The sequence below is a fragment of the Antedon mediterranea genome, chromosome 11, assembly GCF_964355755.1.
Source record: "Antedon mediterranea chromosome 11, ecAntMedi1.1, whole genome shotgun sequence".
In the NCBI taxonomy this organism is placed as follows: domain Eukaryota; kingdom Metazoa; phylum Echinodermata; class Crinoidea; order Comatulida; family Antedonidae; genus Antedon; species Antedon mediterranea.
The window spans coordinates 9,871,268-9,893,640 of record NC_092680.1 but is presented as its reverse complement, the minus strand read 5'-3'; the positions used below and the strand labels follow the sequence as shown (position 1 = coordinate 9,893,640).

The 22,373-nt window shown below is 32.9% G+C and overlaps 1 protein-coding gene and 6 non-coding genes across 7 annotated transcripts in view; 5 read left to right on the top strand and 2 right to left on the bottom strand.

Annotated features, from left to right (window-relative positions):
* LOC140062959 (small ribosomal subunit protein uS19) overlaps nucleotides 1–22,373 on the bottom strand; it is a 254,689-nt gene that overhangs the window by 55,920 nt on the left and 176,396 nt on the right. The gene's annotated exons all lie outside the window — the stretch shown is intronic.
* Nucleotides 11,786–11,858, top strand: Trnav-uac (transfer RNA valine (anticodon UAC)). The gene has a single exon. It is a non-coding gene; the product is annotated as a tRNA-Val (tRNA).
* Nucleotides 12,163–12,249, top strand: Trnay-gua (transfer RNA tyrosine (anticodon GUA)). Its single transcript is given in 2 exon segments — nucleotides 12,163–12,199; nucleotides 12,214–12,249. It is a non-coding gene; the product is annotated as a tRNA-Tyr (tRNA).
* Nucleotides 12,378–12,449, bottom strand: Trnae-uuc (transfer RNA glutamic acid (anticodon UUC)). The gene has a single exon. It is a non-coding gene; the product is annotated as a tRNA-Glu (tRNA).
* On the top strand, nucleotides 12,580–12,667 carry Trnay-gua (transfer RNA tyrosine (anticodon GUA)). Its single transcript is given in 2 exon segments — nucleotides 12,580–12,616; nucleotides 12,632–12,667. It is a non-coding gene; the product is annotated as a tRNA-Tyr (tRNA).
* Trnav-uac (transfer RNA valine (anticodon UAC)) lies at nucleotides 19,405–19,477 on the top strand. Its single transcript has one exon. It is a non-coding gene; the product is annotated as a tRNA-Val (tRNA).
* Nucleotides 19,753–19,839, top strand: Trnay-gua (transfer RNA tyrosine (anticodon GUA)). Its single transcript is given in 2 exon segments — nucleotides 19,753–19,789; nucleotides 19,804–19,839. It is a non-coding gene; the product is annotated as a tRNA-Tyr (tRNA).

The following is a 22,373-nucleotide window of genomic DNA, read 5'->3' as shown; positions in this document are numbered from 1 at the left end:
TCCAAAGTGATTTGATTAATTAATAGTTGGTAATTTTAAATGCTGTATATTATAATCTTAATCCTCTATATATATTTATATATATAAATCCAAAGGCAAATAACTGAAAAAATGACAATGCTGTGGGTATCTGGCTGAATCACAATGGAGATACAAAAAAAAAAGTGAAAAGCTAAATCAAAAGGATAAAGTAAAACAGCCAGAAACGTTAGCAGAGCTTTCGGGCAACACTAGCCCTTCATCATTGCAAGTGAAGGATAAGAGCTGGCAAGTGCTGCCTGGGTGGACAGGAATAAAAGAAATACAACAGACGGAGTCTGAAAAAGAGTAGAAAACAAAGAAGGTAGCTTGGTAGAGATACAGTATAAACAATTTTGGAATGAAACTAAACAAGGCCAACAGCCATAAGTCGCGTGCTAAAACACATAGAGATACCGGACCGACCGACAGACCGACCGACATAGTGAACTATAGAGTCGCGCCAGGAAAGGATAGGTACTAAAAATAACTATCTAAGTGGAAGCTGTTTTAAGGACGTACTTAACATAGATAAAGCTTTAGAATAAAACTAAAAACAGCTTAAATGGTGGTTAATATTGAAACTTAAATTTTGGTAGACAATGGAATAATTTTACCAACCTGGGAGTATGTTTCTAATGTTAAGTACAAAAGGTTTTGTGGTTTTAAGTTGTAATTCCCAGTGTTTTTCCTTGTCTTTGCGAGTTTTGTCGCTCCATTTGACACATGGAATATTGCAATAACTCTGAAATTTGTTACCGAGTGACCAGCTGAATTAAAATGTTCGGCTACAGGTTGAACAAGCTTTAATGTGTTGATAGCTGATCTGTATTGTGTCATTCTCATACGGAGAGTGTTTTTTGTTTCTCCGACGTACTGTTTGCCACAAATATTACAGTATATGAGATAAATGACGTTTTTGGTTAGACAATTAATTGATTGTCTTATCCGAAAAATGCGGCCAGTTTAGTTACTCTTAAATTTTTCAGTAAAATCAACCAATGAACAAGTTTTGCAAGATTTGCCGCAAAGGTGACTGCCCAAATTTTGACTGTCATGAGAGTTAATTTCACTCTTACATTTGGATCTGACTAATATATCACGAAGGTTGGGAGGTCTACGAAATGCAATAATGGGTGGTTCCGGAAAAACAGTCCTGAGACGTTCTGTGGACTGTAGAATGGGCATATGTTTCTCAATAAATTAATAGCCCCGTAATGGAGGCAACCTAGGGTGATAGGTTTGTAATTTCTATTCCGGAGATGTCCGGTTAGTTCTTCGGTACGATTCTGAAAATCTAAATCTGAAGAACAGATACGTCTGATAGGTAATGCTTTACTGTTCGGTATGTTTTTAGTACAGTGTTGGGGATGACAACTGCTAAGGAGCAGGTACATATTTTTATCAGTGGGTTTACGGAATAGGTCAGTTTTTGAGAGTACCATTTTCTATGGTCACTATAGTGTCCACAAAATCAACGTTACTAGTGGATTTGGTAACTGTAAATCTTAGGATCGATGGAGTGTTTTTTTTTTACCATCACAGAAACAGATTTTGCCACCTTATCCGCAATTTCCGGGGTGGGTTCCGTTGTGAGTTTACGATATATAATGAAGCTGTCTTAAGGATTCCTCTTAATAAAATTTGATGTCCATAGCAACAGTGGCAGAACCTTTATCAGCGGGTTTAATGGTGATATCATTACTCTGACGCAATTTGGCAATGGCCTGCCTCTCTTGTTTTGAGATTGTCACGTTTATCTGGACTCGGGACGTAGTTTTGTACATCCTCCTCAATAGCCTGGATAAATGTTTCTAAAGCTGGACAACGAATTTTAGGTGGATTCTAGGAACTTTTTGGTTTAAATTTGTTAACGTTGCCTTCGTTTTGCGTGGTGCTGCTGTCTGAATCAGCAAAATATTCATGTAATCGTAATCTTCTAGAAAAAGACTCTATATCCAAAGATAGTTGTTGTGCGCCGACCTGCCTTGGTTTTGGGCAGAATTTAAGTCCTCGGGAAAGAAGTTTTTTCTCTCCTTCGGAAAGTCGACAATTAATTTCAACAACTGAATCAGAGGTGTTGCTCTGATTCTTGTTATATGTCCCAACGAACCTTCTGCAGGGTTTCCTAAAAGCCCTGAAGTCATCCGAAGGTAGAGTCATTTGTGTTGAAATGACCAAGTCTGCAGGTAGACCAAATTTGTGATGTTCCCTTCGGGCCATTACCGTTGATTGTTTACGGCAGTCATTGGCGATAATCCTGAGTTTGTTTTGAAACTATGATGCAGGAAGTTCTCTTTTCAACTTCTTAGTTCTAGAGTGAATTTCAACGTCAAACTCAGTGAGGATTTTGCGGCAATTGTCAATTTGGATCTCATTGAGATCTCTAATTTTGTTCAAATACCTTTTTTAATAGATACAGTACTACATATCTACATAAATAAAGTACATAAAAAAAATTATATATATTTATAATTTTTTTTAAAAATATTTTTTTCGATCGAGATACGGTATTGTTCAGTCTATCTGAAGATCGTTTAACGTGAAACACCGTGTAATAGACGTCCGTGTTCCATCTACTTTATAAAAATATATATTTGCTCTTGATTGTATCTCCATTGAGATCCAGCCACTGATACCCACAGCATTGTCATTTTTTCAGTAATTTGCCTTTGGATTTATAAATATATATATATATATATATATATATATGAATACAGGATTAAGATTATAATATACAGCATTTAAAATTACCCACTATTAATTAATCAAATTACTTTAGATTAAGTTACTACAATCCTGAATTTGATTAGGGTGATTACTAAGCTATGTCCAAAAGTTACAGACGGATGTATCTTTTTTTTTCTCTTTTGTGGCGTTAACCACTGTATCTTTGACATCCAAAGGCAAGGAATGCTAAATTTACCCGAATCCATACTTGTTATATATATTTGGCTTATAATATATAAGTTTTAATTGAAACTCTTAAACTATTTTTCCCTTTAGAATGGTAATGGTCATTTTATCGTCATTGGTGTGATATATTTTCAATTGTTTTGTGTTAGTTCGATTAAAGTTAAACTTTATTCAATTAAACATGTTGTTTTGGGTGGTTTTTTTTGCTGCTGGTGGTATCTACAATATCTAAGGTAGGCTATATACTTGGGGTAAATGGGGGAACTTTAGAGGGGTCTGCCAGTGCCAAGGCAGTGTACAGATAGTCTGTTATAGGTCATTTGGTATTGCTTACAAATGTGCTAAATCATAATTATAACATTGGTTGCTGGTGGTATCTACAATATCTAAGCTAGGCCAGTTGGGGGAATGGAGTCTCTAGTCGAACTTTAGAGGGGTCTGCCAGGGCCAAGGCAGTGTACAGATAGTTTGTAATAGGTCATTTGGTGATTGCTTACAATGTGCTAAATCATATAACATTGGTTGTTGGTGGTATCTACAATATCTAAGCTGGGCTAGTTGGGGAAATAGGGGTCTCTAGTCTAACTTTAGAGGGGTCTGCCAGGGCCAGGGCAGTGTTCAGATAGTCTGTAATAGGTCATTTGGTATTGCTTACAATGTGCTAAATCATATAACATTGGTTGCTGGTGGTATCTACAATATCTAAGCTGGGTTAGTTGGGGGAAGGGGGGCCTCTAGTCTAACTTTAGGGTGTCTAGCACTGGCGGTGCAGCAGACAATTAGTCTGTTGTTATCCATTTTGTATTGTATTAACACAACTTGTTCGTTTGGAATTGATTTTGAGTGGTACCTCACTCATCTATGCTAACCCCATTTTAGGCCCTCCCTCGGGGGGTCTGGCGGGCCTTTTGCAGCAGAGAAAAAGTCTGTCGTTTGTGATACTGTTATAAGGATGCCAATGGGCATCCCATGGTGGTAAAATTAGGTGGTATCTCTCTCATCTAACCTGTGCCGATTTTTTAGCACGTTTCGGGGTCCCCCCGGTCTAGACGCAGCAGGGGGTACCCGGCAGACTCCCATTTTCATTCACTTCAAGTGACCCCCAACACACTCAAATAGTCAGATGTTGGTACCTAGCTCATCTAACCAAATGTCTCTGGGCTGCCGGTCTAATAGCCTATAGTTCCAGTTGCCTGTTTCGTATTGCTTTGGGGTTACAATGTAGCCCAGTTGGGCCAAATCAAATGTGGGCCTTGGCTAGGCCCACCTTTTAATTTATTTGATTCAAATTAAAGGAATCTATTTTAGATGTTATATAAAACAAATAATGAATGTTTTATATTCGTGTAATGGTACAAATAATGGCATTTAGTAAATGATGAAAAGTTATATTTCAATTCGGCTCGCGCCTCGTTGAAAAATAACCTTTCATCATTGACCTCATGCCATTATTTGCACTTATAAACATTCATTATTTGTATAATAACAACTAACAGCTAGTGTATTATTATAATAATATTTTTTTTCTCTTTCGTGGGGCCAACCCACTTTTATTTCATTCTTCATATTACACAGTGTAGTTATATATAGAAATTGTATAAAATGTCATTAAAAAAATGTTTTAAATATATATATATAAATAAAAATTAAAATAATAATGAAAAAATTAAAACATAATACATGTAATTTTAAGAAATACAAGTTAATAATTTTCTTTTTAAGTTACCCCATTTCCTTTTTGCCTTGTTTATGTTACAAGCATATTGATTCTGTATAAGATTTTTTAGCTCAAATCGGAACAAGTTCCAGACGACCTTTGATCTAATTTTTGAATGCTTTTCTATTGATTTAATAAAATTCGTATTATAAATACAAAAAGTAAACAATGATAATAATTCATTGACATTTTTCACTTTTTGTTCCAATAACAATGTCTAGCCAATCACGTACGGTTTCTTCAAGTGTATAGCATTTTAGAATCATGTTATTGAATTTTGTCCATACTTTTTGGATACTTTTACATTTCAAAAGCATGTGCTTGTCTGTCTCAATTTCGTTTTGGCAGTGTTTGCACATTCTTCAGGAGATATTTTCCATATCTTCATTCGTTGTTTACATGCCAGAATCCGATGTAGCAGTTTAAAATTAAATTGTGCTACTTTTGTTACATGTTTCATGCTATATACTTTTTTTAACCATATTTCATTCCACTTAAAGTTCACATTTCTAAATTCTGTTTCCCATTTCGATTGACAAAATGGAGTAATAGATATATTGTTGATGAATTTTTATACTTTTTACAATATATTGTTTGTATTTCTTGTTTGTCTCTCTCTTTTTCATTGTTTATAAATATTTTCTTCCAATTTGAGGGAATTGCATTTACAATCTTAAAATATTCAATTATTCCATTTTGTTGCTCTGAAAGGGTGGGTATCAATTCTGTCGGAGTCATTAATCTGTGATTAACATATATTATATCTTTTATTGTTTTATACCCTGCTTGTATCCAACTTTTAAAATATAATGTTTTTCCACTGCATTTTATAAAAGTGTTTTCCCACAATTGTTGTTTTTCAACTCCGTTTACATTTTGCGGGTATGTAATACTTATATTGTTAAAATACACTAACACTTTTAACATTTCTTTATAAAATTCAGGCATACATTTCAGTTCTACATGACTTTCAAAATTGGGTTCACTAGTATTGACAGTATAATCAAATGGATACATATAATGTTTTGGTAAATATTTCCATTTACCTGGGTCAGGGCTTAACAATCTCTTAACCCAACTAAGTTTTAACGAACTAACCATTGTGCTAAGATGTACCATATTTAGACCACCTTCTAATATTGAATTTATAAGGGTTTTTCTTTTTATTTTTTCTCTTTTTTTACCCCACAAAAATCTATATAATACCTTTTCTACTTTTGGGAATACATATTTAGGCACATTTATGACACTGGCATTATATACAAGTTTGGAAATTGCAAATGTTTTTATAATAATTATTTTTCCAAAAAAAGAGAGGTTTCTTCTGATCTGATCAAGTTTAGTGATTTTTTCATTCCAGTTCTTTTCTTAGCACACTCTTTTATTGTAGCCGACATATATCCCTAAGAATTTAACTGGATTCTTCGTCCATGTTAGATTAAAAGGTGCTGTTTCATTATTTTTGCTGGAACCAATCCACATTCCTTTAGTTTTCTTCTTTATTTAATTTTAATCCAGATATATTACAAAAAACCTCTATTTCTTTCAAAAAGTGTTTTAAACTAGTCTCGTCTTGTGTAAATAAGACGGTGTCATCTGCTAATTGACAAATTTAAACAGTACTTTCATTTACATTATCTATATTACATGGTAACATAATGCCTTTACATAGAGGATTATCTCTTATATTATTAGCCATTATTTCAACAGCAAGTGTGAATAAAAGAGCAGACAGTGGACATCCTTGTCTTCCTCCACTTTCCATCTGAAAACTTTCAGATAGCCATCCATTATTTTCTATAATACATTCTGTTTCTGTATATAGCAATGTAATCCATTTTGTAAATGACATTCCAAAGCCAAACTTTTGGAGGCATTTAAAATTAAAGTTTCTTTCTAATGAATCGAAGGCCTTTGCAAAGTCTAGAAAAACTATTGCTCCGGGTAAGTTAAATGTATTGGTCTGGAAAAAGAACGTCTTCGACTAAACGCATGTTTTCTCCTCCAAATCGTCCGTTGATATAACCTTTTTGGTCGGAATCAATAATTGGGGCAATTACTTTTTGTTTTATAATCAACATTTAATAATGTAATTGGTCTCCAGTTTGTTAGTGATTCTCTTTTTCCTTTTTTAAATAATAATTTTATTATTCCCTTTTTTTTTGTGTTTTAGGTAATTTACTTTTATTGTAGCTATAATTTAAGGATGCACATAACATTTCTTTTATATGATTCCAAAAAAACTTGTAAAATTCTACACTTAGTCCATCACACCCCGGACTTTTATTCAAGTGCATTTTATGAAGAGCAATTGTTAATTCATCTATAGTTAGTAAACCTTCACATTGCATACTGTCATTTAATGAAAGTGTTTTGGATTTTGATTTTCCAAGATAGCTATTTATATTATTAACAGATATATTTTTTTGGAATATAAGTTTTTGTAAAAATTGACCTGTTCTCTTAAAATTTCATTAGTGTCGGTAGTGTACTTTCCATTAGTTTTTAATAGGGTAGTAATTTGTTTTCTTTTTCCATTATTTTTTTCAAGGCCGAGAAAAAACTTTTTCTCCCTTTTCAAACCATTCTATTCTCGAACGGATTTGGGCTCCTTGGGCCTCAGATGTGTATATTTCATCAAGTTGTTCTATTTTATTTTTTAATTGACAGTCAGTTTCTTGGCTGTAGGTTGAATCAAGTTTTTTTGTAAGTTCGCTAACTTCTTTAATCAACTTTTTTTTAGTATAATTGTTTTTAATTTTTTTTCTTGAACAATATTTACATGAGAACTCTTTTATTTTAACTTTTAAGTATTCCATAAGCTGTCAGGTTTCAAGTTATATTCATTTTTTTTGTCTTTTCAATTATGTGTATAACATTTAACGCATATATTTCATCATTCAAGACTTTATTGTTTAGTTTCCAGAATCCTGGACCTCTCTTTTTTTCCTCATTTATTATTTTCAAAGATATAGCTTGATGATCAGAGAAGATACAAGGTCGAATATCTGTAGAAATGATGTCACCATTTTTATAAAGGGGGGTTTGATAAGTCTAACCTTCTGTACGTATCCTTTCTTCTCCATGTAAATTGGGATTTATCTTTATGACTTTGTCTCCATATATCAATTAAATGTAACTTATTCATGCATTTTTTTTATGCTATTGGTGATTTATCTTAGCTATTCACGCTGTTTTTCTGATCTACCTTTTTATCTAATATGCAATTCATGTCACCTCCTACTATTATGTATTCATTAGTTACATCACATAATGTGTTTATCTTATTTTCAAGTTTCTTAAAAAATATTGCTCTTTCCTTGTAATTGTTTGGAGCATAAACATTTACGAGGTTAAAGGTGGTCTTATTATGAATAATACATACTATGAGAATTCTACCTTCCTCGTCAATATATTTACATGTTATGTTTTTTACATCAAACCTTGTTTTAAACAGTATTAAAACGCCTCTACTGTTTGTTGTGCCGAAACTATGGTAGCTTTCGCCTTTCCACAACAAATCTATAGATTTTTTTTTTATCGAAATGCGTTTCCTGTAGGAATATTATGTCTGCATTTTGCTCTTCGCAATAGTTAAACACTTTTTTTTTTTTATAATTTTCTTGTATACCTCTTGCATTTAATGAGATTAAATGTAGGGCATTATTTTTTGGTTTTCTATTCATTTTAAACATTTTTTGTTGGATATTAAATTTTATTTTATTACAAAACAGTTTTACGAAAGCTTAATCTGACAATTATAAATGAGTTATATATATAGTAACTCACACAATTGATTTATGATGACTTGCTGCTCCCTCGTTGTGTTCTTTTCTTTTTTGTTTTTTTTTTTGCGCACTTGAAGATGAATTTGGTTTCTGTTCACATTGTTGGGCGGGAACCGTTGAATCCTCTTTTTCTTTTTCTTGCTCTTGTTCTTGTATATTGTCTTTTTGCTCAGGGTGACTTTGTGGCACGATGAACGAGGTTATTTTCCTTTGAGCGTTGTTGCTGCTACTAGCAGGTCTGAGACCGGGCATTTCATCTCTCTTGGTTGATTCTTTGTCTTCTTCACTTTCTTCTATGATTGATTCGTTGGTGATATCATCACTCATCTTTGTATTGTTGTTCGAATCATCTTTTTCTTTTACTATTTTATCAAACATTTCCTGAATGAAACGTTCACCTGCGGATGGCAAGAAAAGAGGGTCATCATGCTTAGGTGTAGATACTGATGAATCCGACATTGGCGTGGTACTATTTGCTTTTGTCGGTTGAACGTTATCGTTGTTTTCGTTTGGTCGTATTTCATTTGTAAGATTGATGGTGGGTTTATTTCCTGTAGTTTCGACCGCACAGAGTTTTTCGACGTGGCAATTTTTCCCGCATTTTCGGCATGTAATGTGGACATTTTTGGGGCATTGGTTGGCTTTATGACCTTCTTCATTGCAATTGAAACATTTGTTATGTGCATCAACTTGGTCCTTATGAAATATTATAATAATATAGCAACATTGTAAATGTTCAATAACATTTAATGTTCATCAAATGAATTTCAAACAGGTTTATTATTATTGTTTCCATTATTTTAATAGTGTATATGTTATTATTAGTAGTATTATTAATTAGGGCTTGTTAGCAAATTTTTTACTATTCTAAAAAGTCTCGGAAACTACTTGTCATATATACCTCAAACTTGTCTAAATTTGTTCAGAATATTCATTGTTATATTTACCTTCATAGAACTTATTTTTCAAAATTAACCAGAAATCTAAAGTGTGTTCCTGCTGCTTACTCTAGTGTAGTTACGAACCTGTGATATTTAAAATGCATGAGACTACACCATTTTTTGGAGAGGGAGTGGGAGGTAGATTGACACGAAGTATTTGAACTCCCCATGGTAGGACCTGTGGCGAGGAGAATTTAGTTTGATGACACCTCTAGATGACTGGAAATAGTACTCTTGCACATTAATTATAAATGGCAGCTCCAGTTACCCAGAAATGACACTCCCATAGTGCGCTATCAGAAAAAAACGTTCGTAGTTTACATTTTAAGGATAACATGTTTCGCGTTCAATGCGAAGGCTAGGTTATGGGGAAGTTTCGGTATGATAAACGACGCAAATATTATTAATTGTATTAGTAACTCTTTTGAATCTGTTATCATTCGACGGCGTATCCAGTAGGGGGGCCGGGGGGAACATAGAACATATATTGATCAGAGACGTCGTGTATGTACAGATAATGACACCAATTTTGTCGGCAAATTGGCAATTCCCGGCCCCCCTCCCCCCACCAACTTCAAAATCCTGGATACGCCACTGATTCGACGTTATTCAAGACAATTCTTGAATTTATTTCATTTAAATAAGCAATATTTCCGTTTGATTAGTAGTCTATTCTAAAACAATTCGAATTGATAGAAGTGAATATTTGCATCCTCTTTTGTGTGACACAAATTAATTACTTAATTTGAATTTTTTTTTCAAATTACTCCATTTATTATCCTAATTCAAACACATAGAGTTTCGGGACACAAATGACGTTTTGGCTACAGTAACAGTAGATGCCGCAATGTCTATTAATACAAGATACAAGATACGTTTTATTTATTTCCTATAATATCCTACAAAACCAAGAAAAGAACACCCCCCCCCCCCCCCAAAAAAAAAAGGTTGTGTAACGCTGGTCTAGACATCGGCATCATCTTTACAATGTTCTATATTTGTTCCTAATTTGCTGAAATGTATTTTTGTTCTTAAAATTAAGGGCGCTAAGTATAAAATTTACGAGATCGAATCCACAGAAAAAAAACACTGACTGAACCAAAACTTAAGTGACCCAGTACTATGGTGTCCTCTCCTACATCTGGTAATGTCGTGGAAACGACCTCAATGCTGTGGTCAGAGACATAGTGTCGTTTCCACGGCATCACCAGATGCATTGACTTGCTTGTGTGGTGGAAAGGGGGACGTATAATTCTGTGAACCCCAAACACAGTAGCGCGCATAGCTTTAACTCTATTCCACCACGACCAGCATGTGGTTCAACATCCGTGTTGTTAACACGACGCTCCTCAGTCGACTGAGCTAACCGGTCATCTTGGATATAAACAGGTTAATACCAGCTTTGACGGTCATGAATATATTTATGACGTAACGATGAAGTATGTAATACGAAGTACGTATAAATAGACTATTGTCAGCTGCTCAGCCGTGTACTTCGTGTCGTAACGGGTAATTCTCTGTTCGAATACTCTAAGCGCTAGCGGGTTCGAAACAGATTTGCTGATGTAGATGAATATGTTTTTTTATTTTTGTTTAAATGAAATAAATATTGTTTTTATTTTATTATGAAAGGTATTGAGACAGTTAATTTAGGAAATAGGTAAGCTATCTTTGCGATTTCTACCGCCATATTAATACATAGTAATGATGCATACATAATCACGTCACTATCGTTATAGTAATCTGAATATCAATTGCGGATACAAATGTTGATATACTTTCTGTCCGTCCTCCTCCATCAGTGTTTATATCTGGCCAGATGAAAGGGGCTACCCCGTATATTTATAGATGTTGTACCGCTGCACAATAATTAAAAGATGAAAATGACCAGGTAAAATTACTTTTGCTAACATGCAGTGTTTGTTGAAGGCATGATGGAGGGATTTCAATGCACTGGTGTACATGTCTTGAACTGTTTTGATGTTGCACATAATTTTGTGTTATGTTCCTCTTGTGCTTGGAGGATGACTGTTGTTGATGAAGGATTCTGGTGGTGAAATGATGCATTACCCATACGGGGAATGCATCCTCTCACCTACTGATTTTGATGTTTGGAGATGTTGGGATAGTGTCTGTACTCACATATTTTGGTCATGTATGTGACTTCGTTATTAGTCTAATTATAGTGCATCTATCTGTCTGATGGCTTAGTTTTATCAACTATGATATTTTCTTGATAAAAACATAAGTAATAAAACATAAATATTGAAAACCTAACCCTCTAATTAATAAACTCTCTCAAACTAAAAAAAAAATTGTAAAGTAGATTATCACTTTTTACACATGTTTATTTGTCATTTAAATGGATTGAAAAACTTTGTGTAACCAACATTGTTCTTGTAAATGGTTTCGTGGTGTAGTGGTTATCACGTCTGCTTTACACGCAGAAGGTCCTCGGTTCGAGCCCGGGCGGAACCTAGTTTCTGTGTAATTGTTTATTTTTGATTGAAAAACTCATATATCTTTAAAATTAAGTATTCAACATGTTTACCAATAATGTGTTTAGGTATTAAACATGTTTACCAATATGTGCTTAGGTATTCAACAGGTTTACCAATAATGTGCTTAGGTATTCAACATGTTTACCAATAATGTACTTAGGTTTTCAACATGTTTACCAATAATGTGCTTAGGTATTCAACATGTTTACCAATATGTGCTTAGGTATTCAACATGTTTACCAATAATTTGCTTAGGTATGCAACATATTTACCAATGTGTACCCTCGATAGCTCAGTTGGTAGAGCGGAGGACTGTAGAGCTAATTATTGGTATCCTTAGGTCGCTGGTTCAAATCCGGCTCGAGGGAACATTTTATTTCCATTTTCCGTTGTTTTCAATTGACAATGAATTTTAAAAAGATTTTACAGTCTTAGTATAACGTATCCATTCTTGTTTATTTCAAACAAAGTCTAATAGACCATGGAATAAAATAATTTCCCACACCGGGAATCGAACCTGGGCCGTGGCGGTGAAAACGCCAAATCCTAACCACTAGACCATATGGGAAAACTTGAGAAAGCCTTAAATTTAAGCACTCATATTGGTATTCGTGTTTAACAATGGAACACGGTTCATTATTAGTACATTTTATTGAAACAAACACTCCATAATAGGCTACAACGAGAGAGACACACCACCCTCAATAGCTCAGTTGGTACAGCGGAGGACTGTAGACTTAATTAATTGATATCCTTAGGTCGCTGGTTCCAATCCGGCTAGAGGGAAGATTTTTACTCGGGGTTTGGTGTACCCGAGTCGATCTAGTACTCACTCATCTTCTTCTCCGCTTCCATCTGGACACTATTGAGCCAACTTTCAAGTTCTACTAGTTCTTTACGCGTCGTCTTACGGCTCTGAAACATGGAATGCATATACTAGCCTAATAGATGAACAGAGATATAAAGAGAACATTTTCGTAATTCAACTGGATGCAGAATTATGACGTCATAAACATGGTACCAATCGAAAATAGTACGATTTATAAAGTACTACTCCTCCTATATTCGTTGTAGTATTGAGCTGGGAAATGGCATCCGTATACTACAGGGACATTTCCTCAAAGCTATAGAGCTTTTTTTTTCTCTCTTTTGTGGTTAACCACCACCTTTATTCATTCTTTCATACAAATTTCGTTCACATTTCATTTCCATACATTAAATTTCTGTTTTCTACTTTTTTCGTTATTTTCTGATTTTTACTCTTTTAACCTTTATACATATAGTGGTTTGATTATATGCATACAAAAACTGTACATCTTAAAATACAAAAATGGATGCCACTTATAAGTTACAACATGCCTAGTGTATTCATATCTTTTAAAATATATTTAAACTGAATCCAGGGATTCTGGCATACAGGTTTTTTAAGTTCAGTTTTAATTTTAATTATGTATATGACGTACACAGCTATTGAATACAATTGGTTTTTTAATTGACATTTACTTCCTAACAGGAGTTCTTTGAACGAGCTACTGCTGTTATCTAGCTTTTTAAATATATTGTCAATTTTTTCCCATAGTATTTGATTACGTCTACAATAATAAAACATATGTTTTTCGTCTTCAATGACTCCACAATTGTTACATATGTTATTATTTTTCAGTTTCCAGTTATACAGTTTTAGATTTGTAGGTACAACTCTATTTAGTAATTTGTAATTCAATTGGGCAAATTTCTTAATTTTTTCGTTTTTCACTTTTCTTTTCCAGACATCACACCACTTGATATCTTCATTAAATATGTTATTCCATTTAAGTATGCTTTTCGGGGGAATAAAAACATTATTAACAAAGTTAGAATAAACATCTTTTGTTGTCATCTTAATTATATTGTTGATATTGTATTCCAGATTCACATTCATATATTGGTTCATATTTGGCATATTATGTTTAATTATACTTAACCACTCTTTTGGAATAGCTCTGGTTAGAGAAACGTATTCAGCTATCCAGTTTTTCTTAATACGTAATTGTTTAATTATTTCTATAGGTTTCATTAGACGATTGAAAATAATTATATCTCCAATTTGATTAAAACCTGTATCTATCCAGTTCTTAAAGAATAGTGGTTTGTTTCTATATTTAATATCATTATTACCCCATAAGTTTTGCTTTATCACTTCTTCATACTCGTTAATTGTACCTTCATTATTCATATTATTAAATTCAACACAACACTTTAGAACATTATAATAAAAAGATGGTATATTATCTAAGCCCATGTTATTTTGAAAATTGATATTTGACATACTTAAAATTAGTTGTTCGGTTCCAAATTTGTTAAAATAGTATAGTGGTAAGATTTTCCATCTTACGTGTTTTCTACACGGTAATTTTCTTGCCCATATCATTTTCAGAGAGTTTATATGTAATGCGAAATCAGGCATACCTATGCCCCCTTTAATCATCTTACCGATTAAAGTTTTTCTTTTTATTTTTTCTGTTTTTCCATTCCATAAAAAGTTATATATCAATTTATTTATTTTAAAAATAACATCATCTGGTACATCAATTATACATGCATTGTATGTTAGTTTAGACAAAGCTAAACTTTTTAAAATGGTAACTTTGCCAAAAAAGGTTAGGTTTCTTCCTTTCCATCTATTGAGTAGCATTTCTAAGTTTGCCACCTTACTATCCCAATTTAATTCACTGCATTTGTTCTCATTATATCCCACATAAATACCCAACATCTTAATTGGTTCATTAACCCAATTTAGACTGCATGGTTTTTGAATTTTGTTTACATTTTTGCCAATCCATATAGCGTTGGTTTTTTTTTTATTTAAAGTCATACCAGACACTTTACCAAACTTATTAACAATGTTTAAACCAATCTCTATACTTTTTTCATTTCCCACAAAGAGTACAGTGTCATCTGCCAGCTGCGCAATGCGAACTTCCTCACCATTATCATTGTTAGGTAAAGATATTCCTTTATAGCATTTATCTTTTCTTATATTACACGCCATAATTTCTACTACTAAAATAAAGAGTAACGCCGACAATGGGCAACCCTGTCTTATTCCGCATTCCATTTCAAAACTTTCTGATATCCAACCATTATTAACAATAACACATTCAGATTTACTATAAATTGTATTTACCCATTTTAAAAAGGATTCTCCAAAATTAAATTTTTTTAGTACCTTAAACATAAAATCTCTATTTACAGAATCAAATGCTTTTCTAAAATCAAGGGATAGAATAGCTCCTTCGATTTGTTCTTCTGCTATATAATACAGAATATCATTAATTAGACGGACGTTTTCTCCAGCGAATCGTCCTTTAATGTACCCCTTTTGGTCATTGTCAACTACATTTTCAATTACTTTATGAAGTCTCATACATAGAATTTGAGTTAAAATTTTGTAGTCTGTATTTAATAAAGTGATAGGACGCCAGTTTTCAAGCAATTTTTTATCACCTTTTTTGTATAATAGGCTTATAATACCACGTTTCTGTGTAGAACTCATTTCATTGTTAAAATAACATGCATTTAGAGCGTCACAAACAATGTGTTTAATGTCATCCCAGAGATGTAAATAAAACTCAACGGTCAAGCCATCACATCCGGGAGTTTTATTTAATTTCATTTTTTTAATTGCATTGGTACATTCATTTATTGTGACACTACCTTCACATATCCCCTTTTCTTCTTCAATTAAACTCGTTACATTTGATTTATCTAGGTAAGTGTTTATTTTTTTAAGGGGTATACCCTTATTTGCATATAGATGCCTATAAAATCTAACTTCCTCACAAAGGATTTCCTTTGTCTTCGTTAGTACTCTACCCTTCTCGTTTTGTAAACATTTGATTTGGTTTTTTTTCCCTTATTTTTTTCCAGACTAAGAAAATATTTAGTGCTACGTTCGCCCTCTTCGATCCATTTTACTCTAGAACGTATATATGCACCTTTTGTTTCATTATCATAAATATTTTCCAGCTTTTTTGTTTTTTTTTTGCAATTTTTGCTTCTATGCTCTCATTGGCAGTACAATCATTTTTTAATAAAGAATCATTTAGTTTTTTTATTTCTTTTTCTAGTTTTACTTTTTTTATTTTTTTTTCTTTATTGATTTTTTATTTTCATTGGTTTGGGTTTTTTTAATTACATTTGTAATATAGTTTTGGTAATCAGTATTTTGCAATAGGTTGTTATTAAATTTCCAATAACCTGGGCCTCTTTTGGACTCATCAAAACTGATTTTAATTGAAATTGCTTGATGATCTGTCAAGATAGCTGGTCTTATATCACATGATATTATGTCATCGTGATCAAGAATTTGTTTAGAAGTCAACCAGTAATCAAGCCGTCTGTAAATTTGCTTAGATTTTCTACGCCAGGTATATTGTAATTTTTCTGGATTTTTATTTCTCCAGGCATCTTTTAAATTAAGTTTTTTAATAAAATTTTTAAGTGTAAAAACAGATTTATCTTTTCTGTCTTTACTGTTCTTTTGGTCCCATTTTCTGTCCAAAATACAATTGAAGTCCCCGCCGATAATAATTATATCGTTGTTTAAGTCAACAATATCCAAAATGGTCTCATTTAACTTTCTGAAATATGAGCTTCTTACTTTATAATTGTTAGGAGCATATACGTTTACAAAAACATGCATTTTACCATTAATTTCAACATTTAGAATTATATATCTTCCATTTTTATCGATACATTCGTTAGTAATCTTAAAATTGAATTCATTTAAGAATATTATTGATACCCCTGCACTGTTTGAAAAGCCAGTGCTATGTATGCATGTACTGTTCCAAACTAAATTAAATTTGTCAAATAAGTCAGGTGTAAGGTGTGTTTCTTGTATAAGTACAATGTCAGCCTTTTGGTCTTGACACCAACTATGTATCTGCCTTTGTTTATCTATGCTACGTAAGCCTCTTACGTTTATAGAGACGCAATTAATGCTTGCTTTATTCATCTATATGTAAGCTTATAAATTAATTAAGTTGTATACACCAAACAGCTAACTTATTTGTCTATATATAAAGTATAGTATACACATACACGTACACATACATGCGGTGCTTAGAATACATAGCCTACAAAATGGTTGTTGGTATCTGTAATATGTATTATCATCTTTACTATTATACACTTTTTAGATTGGTGTGTCTACAAAATTATTTCTTTTGTCAGTCATTCTTACTTTTACTTGCTTTGCGTCTTCTTTTCGTTCCCGGCATCGAGGGTGAGATTTCGGGCTCAGCTTGTTCCTCTTCTTTCTTGTTATTTTCTTTCTGTTTAGCCACTTGAAGGCCTACGCTGGAGCTAGCTGGAGCATTCATAAAAGTTGTTATCTTTCCTTGTTTCTTTTGTTTCTCCTTTGTTGGCTCGCTTTCCTCATAGTCATCTTCGTCACTCTCCTCACTTTCCTCTGATAATGATTCATCTTTATCTTTAGCTGGCTTATCGGTGTCGAGAGCCTTTTTTTCTATGACACGTTCCCACATTTCTTGGATGAGAATTTCACCCGAATCATTGTGTAACAGCTTTTATGCACCACATTGGTCCTTTTTATGACCCTCCAAACCACAGGCGTGACAGACAAGCTTATTGGAACATGTTTTCGCACTATGACCATTTTTAAGGCATTTCGAGCACTTAATTCTGTCATCTATTTGACCATCGTGAAACATTCTCGTTTTAAAATTTAAAACGCTTACAAACCTTGGCAAAGGTGTTTTAAGGGTTTCAGCGTATAGTACCCGGTCTCCATTTAAACAATTTGTTAATTGCCCGTCAACTCTCAGTTTCATCCGTTGTATAGATCCCAGTATTTTGCAATTAAAACGTAGAAGGCTTGTTTTAATTTCTTCATCTGATACAGATAAAGGCAGATCTTTAACAATAATGCGAGTAGCATCTGTGTCGTATGGCAGATATGGGTTCCTATCATAAATGGTAACATTTCTACCTCTTAGGTTTAACCCAGCTGTTATTAAACAAACCCTATCTTGATGTGTTCCTATATAAATCCTCCATAGATTTTTGATACGCTGTATACCAACAATATTTTGGCTTTTCACTGATTTCAGTATAGCCTTGTAAATATCTTGGGTTTCTACAAAAGAATCTCCTGTCATGTTAACTTCATCTACTTTCATAAACACTGGTTTCACTTTATTGTAGCCCAGTTTCGTACCCGCGTCTTGGGTCACATGATCTTTTCGCGGGACATCCGAACCGGCTATCGTAGTCGTCATCTTTTACAAGTATTGATTCCGGCTATTAATTACTAAAAAATCATATGCTTTTTTACCTTAGGCTTTCTTTGAGGGTAATGCACCTTGTATATATCCTTTTTAAAGCAAAATTCTAGCAAAATCCGATATTTTAACGAAAGGCGTTGAAGAGCTAGTTAGCTAAACGTCTCCTTAGAGAAATACACACCGCCCTCACCTATAGAGCTATAGAGCTTGATATTTTAATTTCAAACCTTATGCAGCCATATGACGTCTCGAAGATGGTTCCTTTGTGCAACTTTGTTTCTGATATTAAAAAAGGTCCACTTGTTTAGGCCTAACATTTACAACTCTCAAAATATCTTACTTTCAAAATCAAAGAAAAACAATATTTATTTTCAATTCCAAAAAAAAAAAAAATATCAGTAGAGGAACGAACCCAACAGTGAGAGCACTTAAACCTGAGCATTACCCGTTACGCCACAAAGTAGTACATGACTGAACAGCTGATAATAGTCTATTTATACGTGTATTACGTAATTCATCTTTACGTCATAAATATCATGTTAACATTGTTAAAACCAAAATGACCAGTTAGCTCAGGCGACTGAGCGTTGAATTTTTGTGAAGTCACGTTGTCTCTAGAGAGTATTCAGTTACAGGTCAAACACACACAGCACATTAAAGTTCAAAGTTGACCATTTTAAATGGGCATATGTACGGTGGCTGATTTCCGCCAAAGAAAACAATTATTTTATAATAATACGGCGTTATAACGCCGTAATTAGGGTGTTATAACGCCGTATTAGGGCGTTATAACGCCGTATTATTATATCTTTGATTTGTATGTATTTTTGCGATTAAAAGACATCTTTTTAATAATCAATCATAAATATATCTGAAGAAAGAACAATGATTAATTTCAAAATGTCGAGCAGCGTTTTTTGTAAGAAATAAATAAATGTTTTTAATTAAAAAACCAGAACTATGTTTCCCCACAGCGTTATGTTATAAGAAGCGGCTTCGTAGTGTAGTGGTTATCACGTCTGCTTAACACGCAGAAGGAGCCCGGGCGAAACCTATTTTTTTTAAACTTTACCGTGAAAAGTACTATATATGCAATATGATTATACAGTATATCTTATTTTTTTTAATAGGCCTACTTATTTTGTAGAATCGGTGATTATCACTTTTACACATGTTTATTTGTCATTTAAATGGATTGAAAAACTTTGTGTAACCAACACTGTTCTTGTAAATGGTTTCGTGGTGTAGTGGTTATCACGTCTGCTTTACACGCAGAAGGTCCTTGGTTCGAGCCCGGGCGGAACCTGGTTTTTGTTTAATTGTTTACCTTTGATTGAAAAACTCATATATCTTTAAAATTAGGTATTCAACATGTTTACCAATAATGTGTTTAGGTATTAAACATGTTTACCAATATGTGCTTAGGTATTCAACATGTTTACCAATAATGTGCTTTATAGGTTTTCAACATGTTTACCAATAATGTGCTTAGGTATTCAACATGTTTACCAATAGGTGCTTAGGTATTCAACATGTTTACCAATAATTTGCTTAGGTATTCAACATGTTTACCAATGTGTACCCTCGATAGCTCAGTTGGTAGAGCGGAGGACTGTAGAGCTAATTATTGGTATCCTTAGGTCGCTGGTTCAAATCCGGCTGGAGGGAACATTTTATTTCCATTTTCCGTTGTTTTCAATTGATAATGAATTTTACAGTCTTAGTATAACGTATTCATTCTTGTTTATTTCAAACAAAATCTAATAGACAAGGAACAAAATAATTTCCCACACCGGGAATCGAACCCGGGCCGCGGCGGTGAGAGCGCCGAATCCTAATACTGTACTACATACATGAGAATCTGACCCTGAAACGCTCGGAGCTATTACGAGTCATAAAAACCAAATATGCGAAGTTCATTAAATCTACATGGACACTTGAACGGCAAGATCTTTATTCTTACCAACGGCTTGAAAAAACTTACCATCAGTAATCAACTAGATCTATCTCGGAACCTAAACGATTTAAAAGCTTGAACTATAAATTAATAACAATGACATTATATAACTAACAGTATGAGCTGGTTGACCTTTAAATAAGGCGATACAAGTTGGCAAATTTATTTTGTTTTTACAAGTCTTTTCTTATGTTTCACCTTTTTTTTGTTATGCCTTTCAGAAATGTACTACTTGATTATTTAGGCCCAAGCATAGTTATGTATTTTGGTATAACGGCAATATATTTAAGTATTATACATTTTAATGGTGACTACACTTGATAACTCAATATTGCAAAACTATGGTGGTGTAGACGGTAACTCTCTACAAAACATTCTATGTCTTGATGAAAATGATTTTAGTGATAATCCAGTTCAGTTACTTAAACACTCTCCATATTATGATTGTGATTCTATGTTGAATTTTCTTGAGTTAAGAAAAAACAATTTCTGTATACTTAGTACGAATATCCAATCAATACATGCTAAATTCAATGAATTAGTTGTATTTTAAAATGATTTAGCAACTAAACAATTTTATTTTTCTGCTATTTGTATACAAATACATGGTCGAGTGACTGTGCCGATACTTCACAAATTGAACTTGATAATTATGTGTGTATTTCACAGGGTAAATCTTGTAGCCCAAAAGGAGGTTTGATTATATACCTACATAAAGATTTTAATTACACTGTGAAATCAAGTGTTGTTCATTCTACTGAATGGGAAGGTCAATTTCTTCAAATAACAGGGAATAACCTGGTGAAAAACATACTCCTTGGTAAATGAAAATTACAATAAGTTTATACAGGAGCTGGTCCCTGAACTTACACGTTTTGACAAACTCAATCAAGAGATTATTATAACTGGAGACACAAACATTAATCTACTTAAAATAAATGAAAAAGAATGTTTTAGTAATTTTTTTGATACACTTACAAGTTTCAGTTATTTCCCCTATATCACACTGCCAACTAGATTTTCAAACCGAAGTGGAACTCTGATCGATAACTTTTTCTGTAGATTAAATCAATCATCAAATAGTGCTAATTCCGGTATTATGATTAAGAAATTCAGTGACCATCAACCTTATTTTCTATGTCTTGATATACTAAATACATCTCTCAAAAAAGCAAATCCTGTCCACCATGTTAAAAGTTATAATCCTAGTGACATCATCAAATTTGTTAATGAAATAGAAAACTCTGACATACATTCAAATATATATCATGACCCTGCTTCAAACCCCAACAGAAATTATAATGAAATCATGAATAATCTTATAATGACTGCTAAAAATAAATGTATGCCTTATAAAATTGTAAAATTTAATAAACATAGACACAAAAAATCAAATTGGATTACTAGTGGAACAATCAAATCTATAAAGTTTAGGGATAAACTACACCTAAAATTAAAAAGAACACCAAAAACATCAAATGAGCATGATACATTAAAAATAAATCTTAAAACATATAACAACATTCTTAAAAGTAACATTAGGACAGCTAAAAAAATGTATTATGAATCATGCTTCTCCAAATGTAAAGATGACATTCGTAAAACCTGGTCAACCATAAATTATGTTCTAAATAAAACAAAAAATTGTAGACAGTTTCCTGAATTATTTAAAGATGATGATCGATCAATAACAAATCAATTAGAAATAGCAAATAAATTTAAATTTAATTTATATTTCACAAATATTGGCCCAAACCTTGCAAATAAAATCAATACTGACAGCTGTAACAAATCTTTTGAACATTTTCTCTCAAATAAAACAAATAACTTTAATTTTGAAAATGTAAATGAAGATACAGTTTTGGAAATTATAGATAAATTAAAATCAAAGTCAAGTTGTGGTTGGGATGGTTTATCAACGAAATTAATTAAATCAATTAAATCAATTATAATCAAACCACTCACAATAATTATAAATCAAATGATAAACACAGGGATTTTTCCTGATAAACTGAAAATAGCTAGAGATACCTTTGTTTAAAAATGGTGATAACTCTTGTTTTACAAATTATCGTCCAATCTCGTTGCTCCCTGCAATATCCAAAATTGTAAAAAGTAATTTACAACCAATTATATTTCCACTTTCAAATAAATAAATTATTTTAAAGCAGCCAATATGGTTTTCGGTCAGGCCATTCTACGGAATTTGCTGCACTTGAGCTTGTAGATAAAGTTATTCAACACT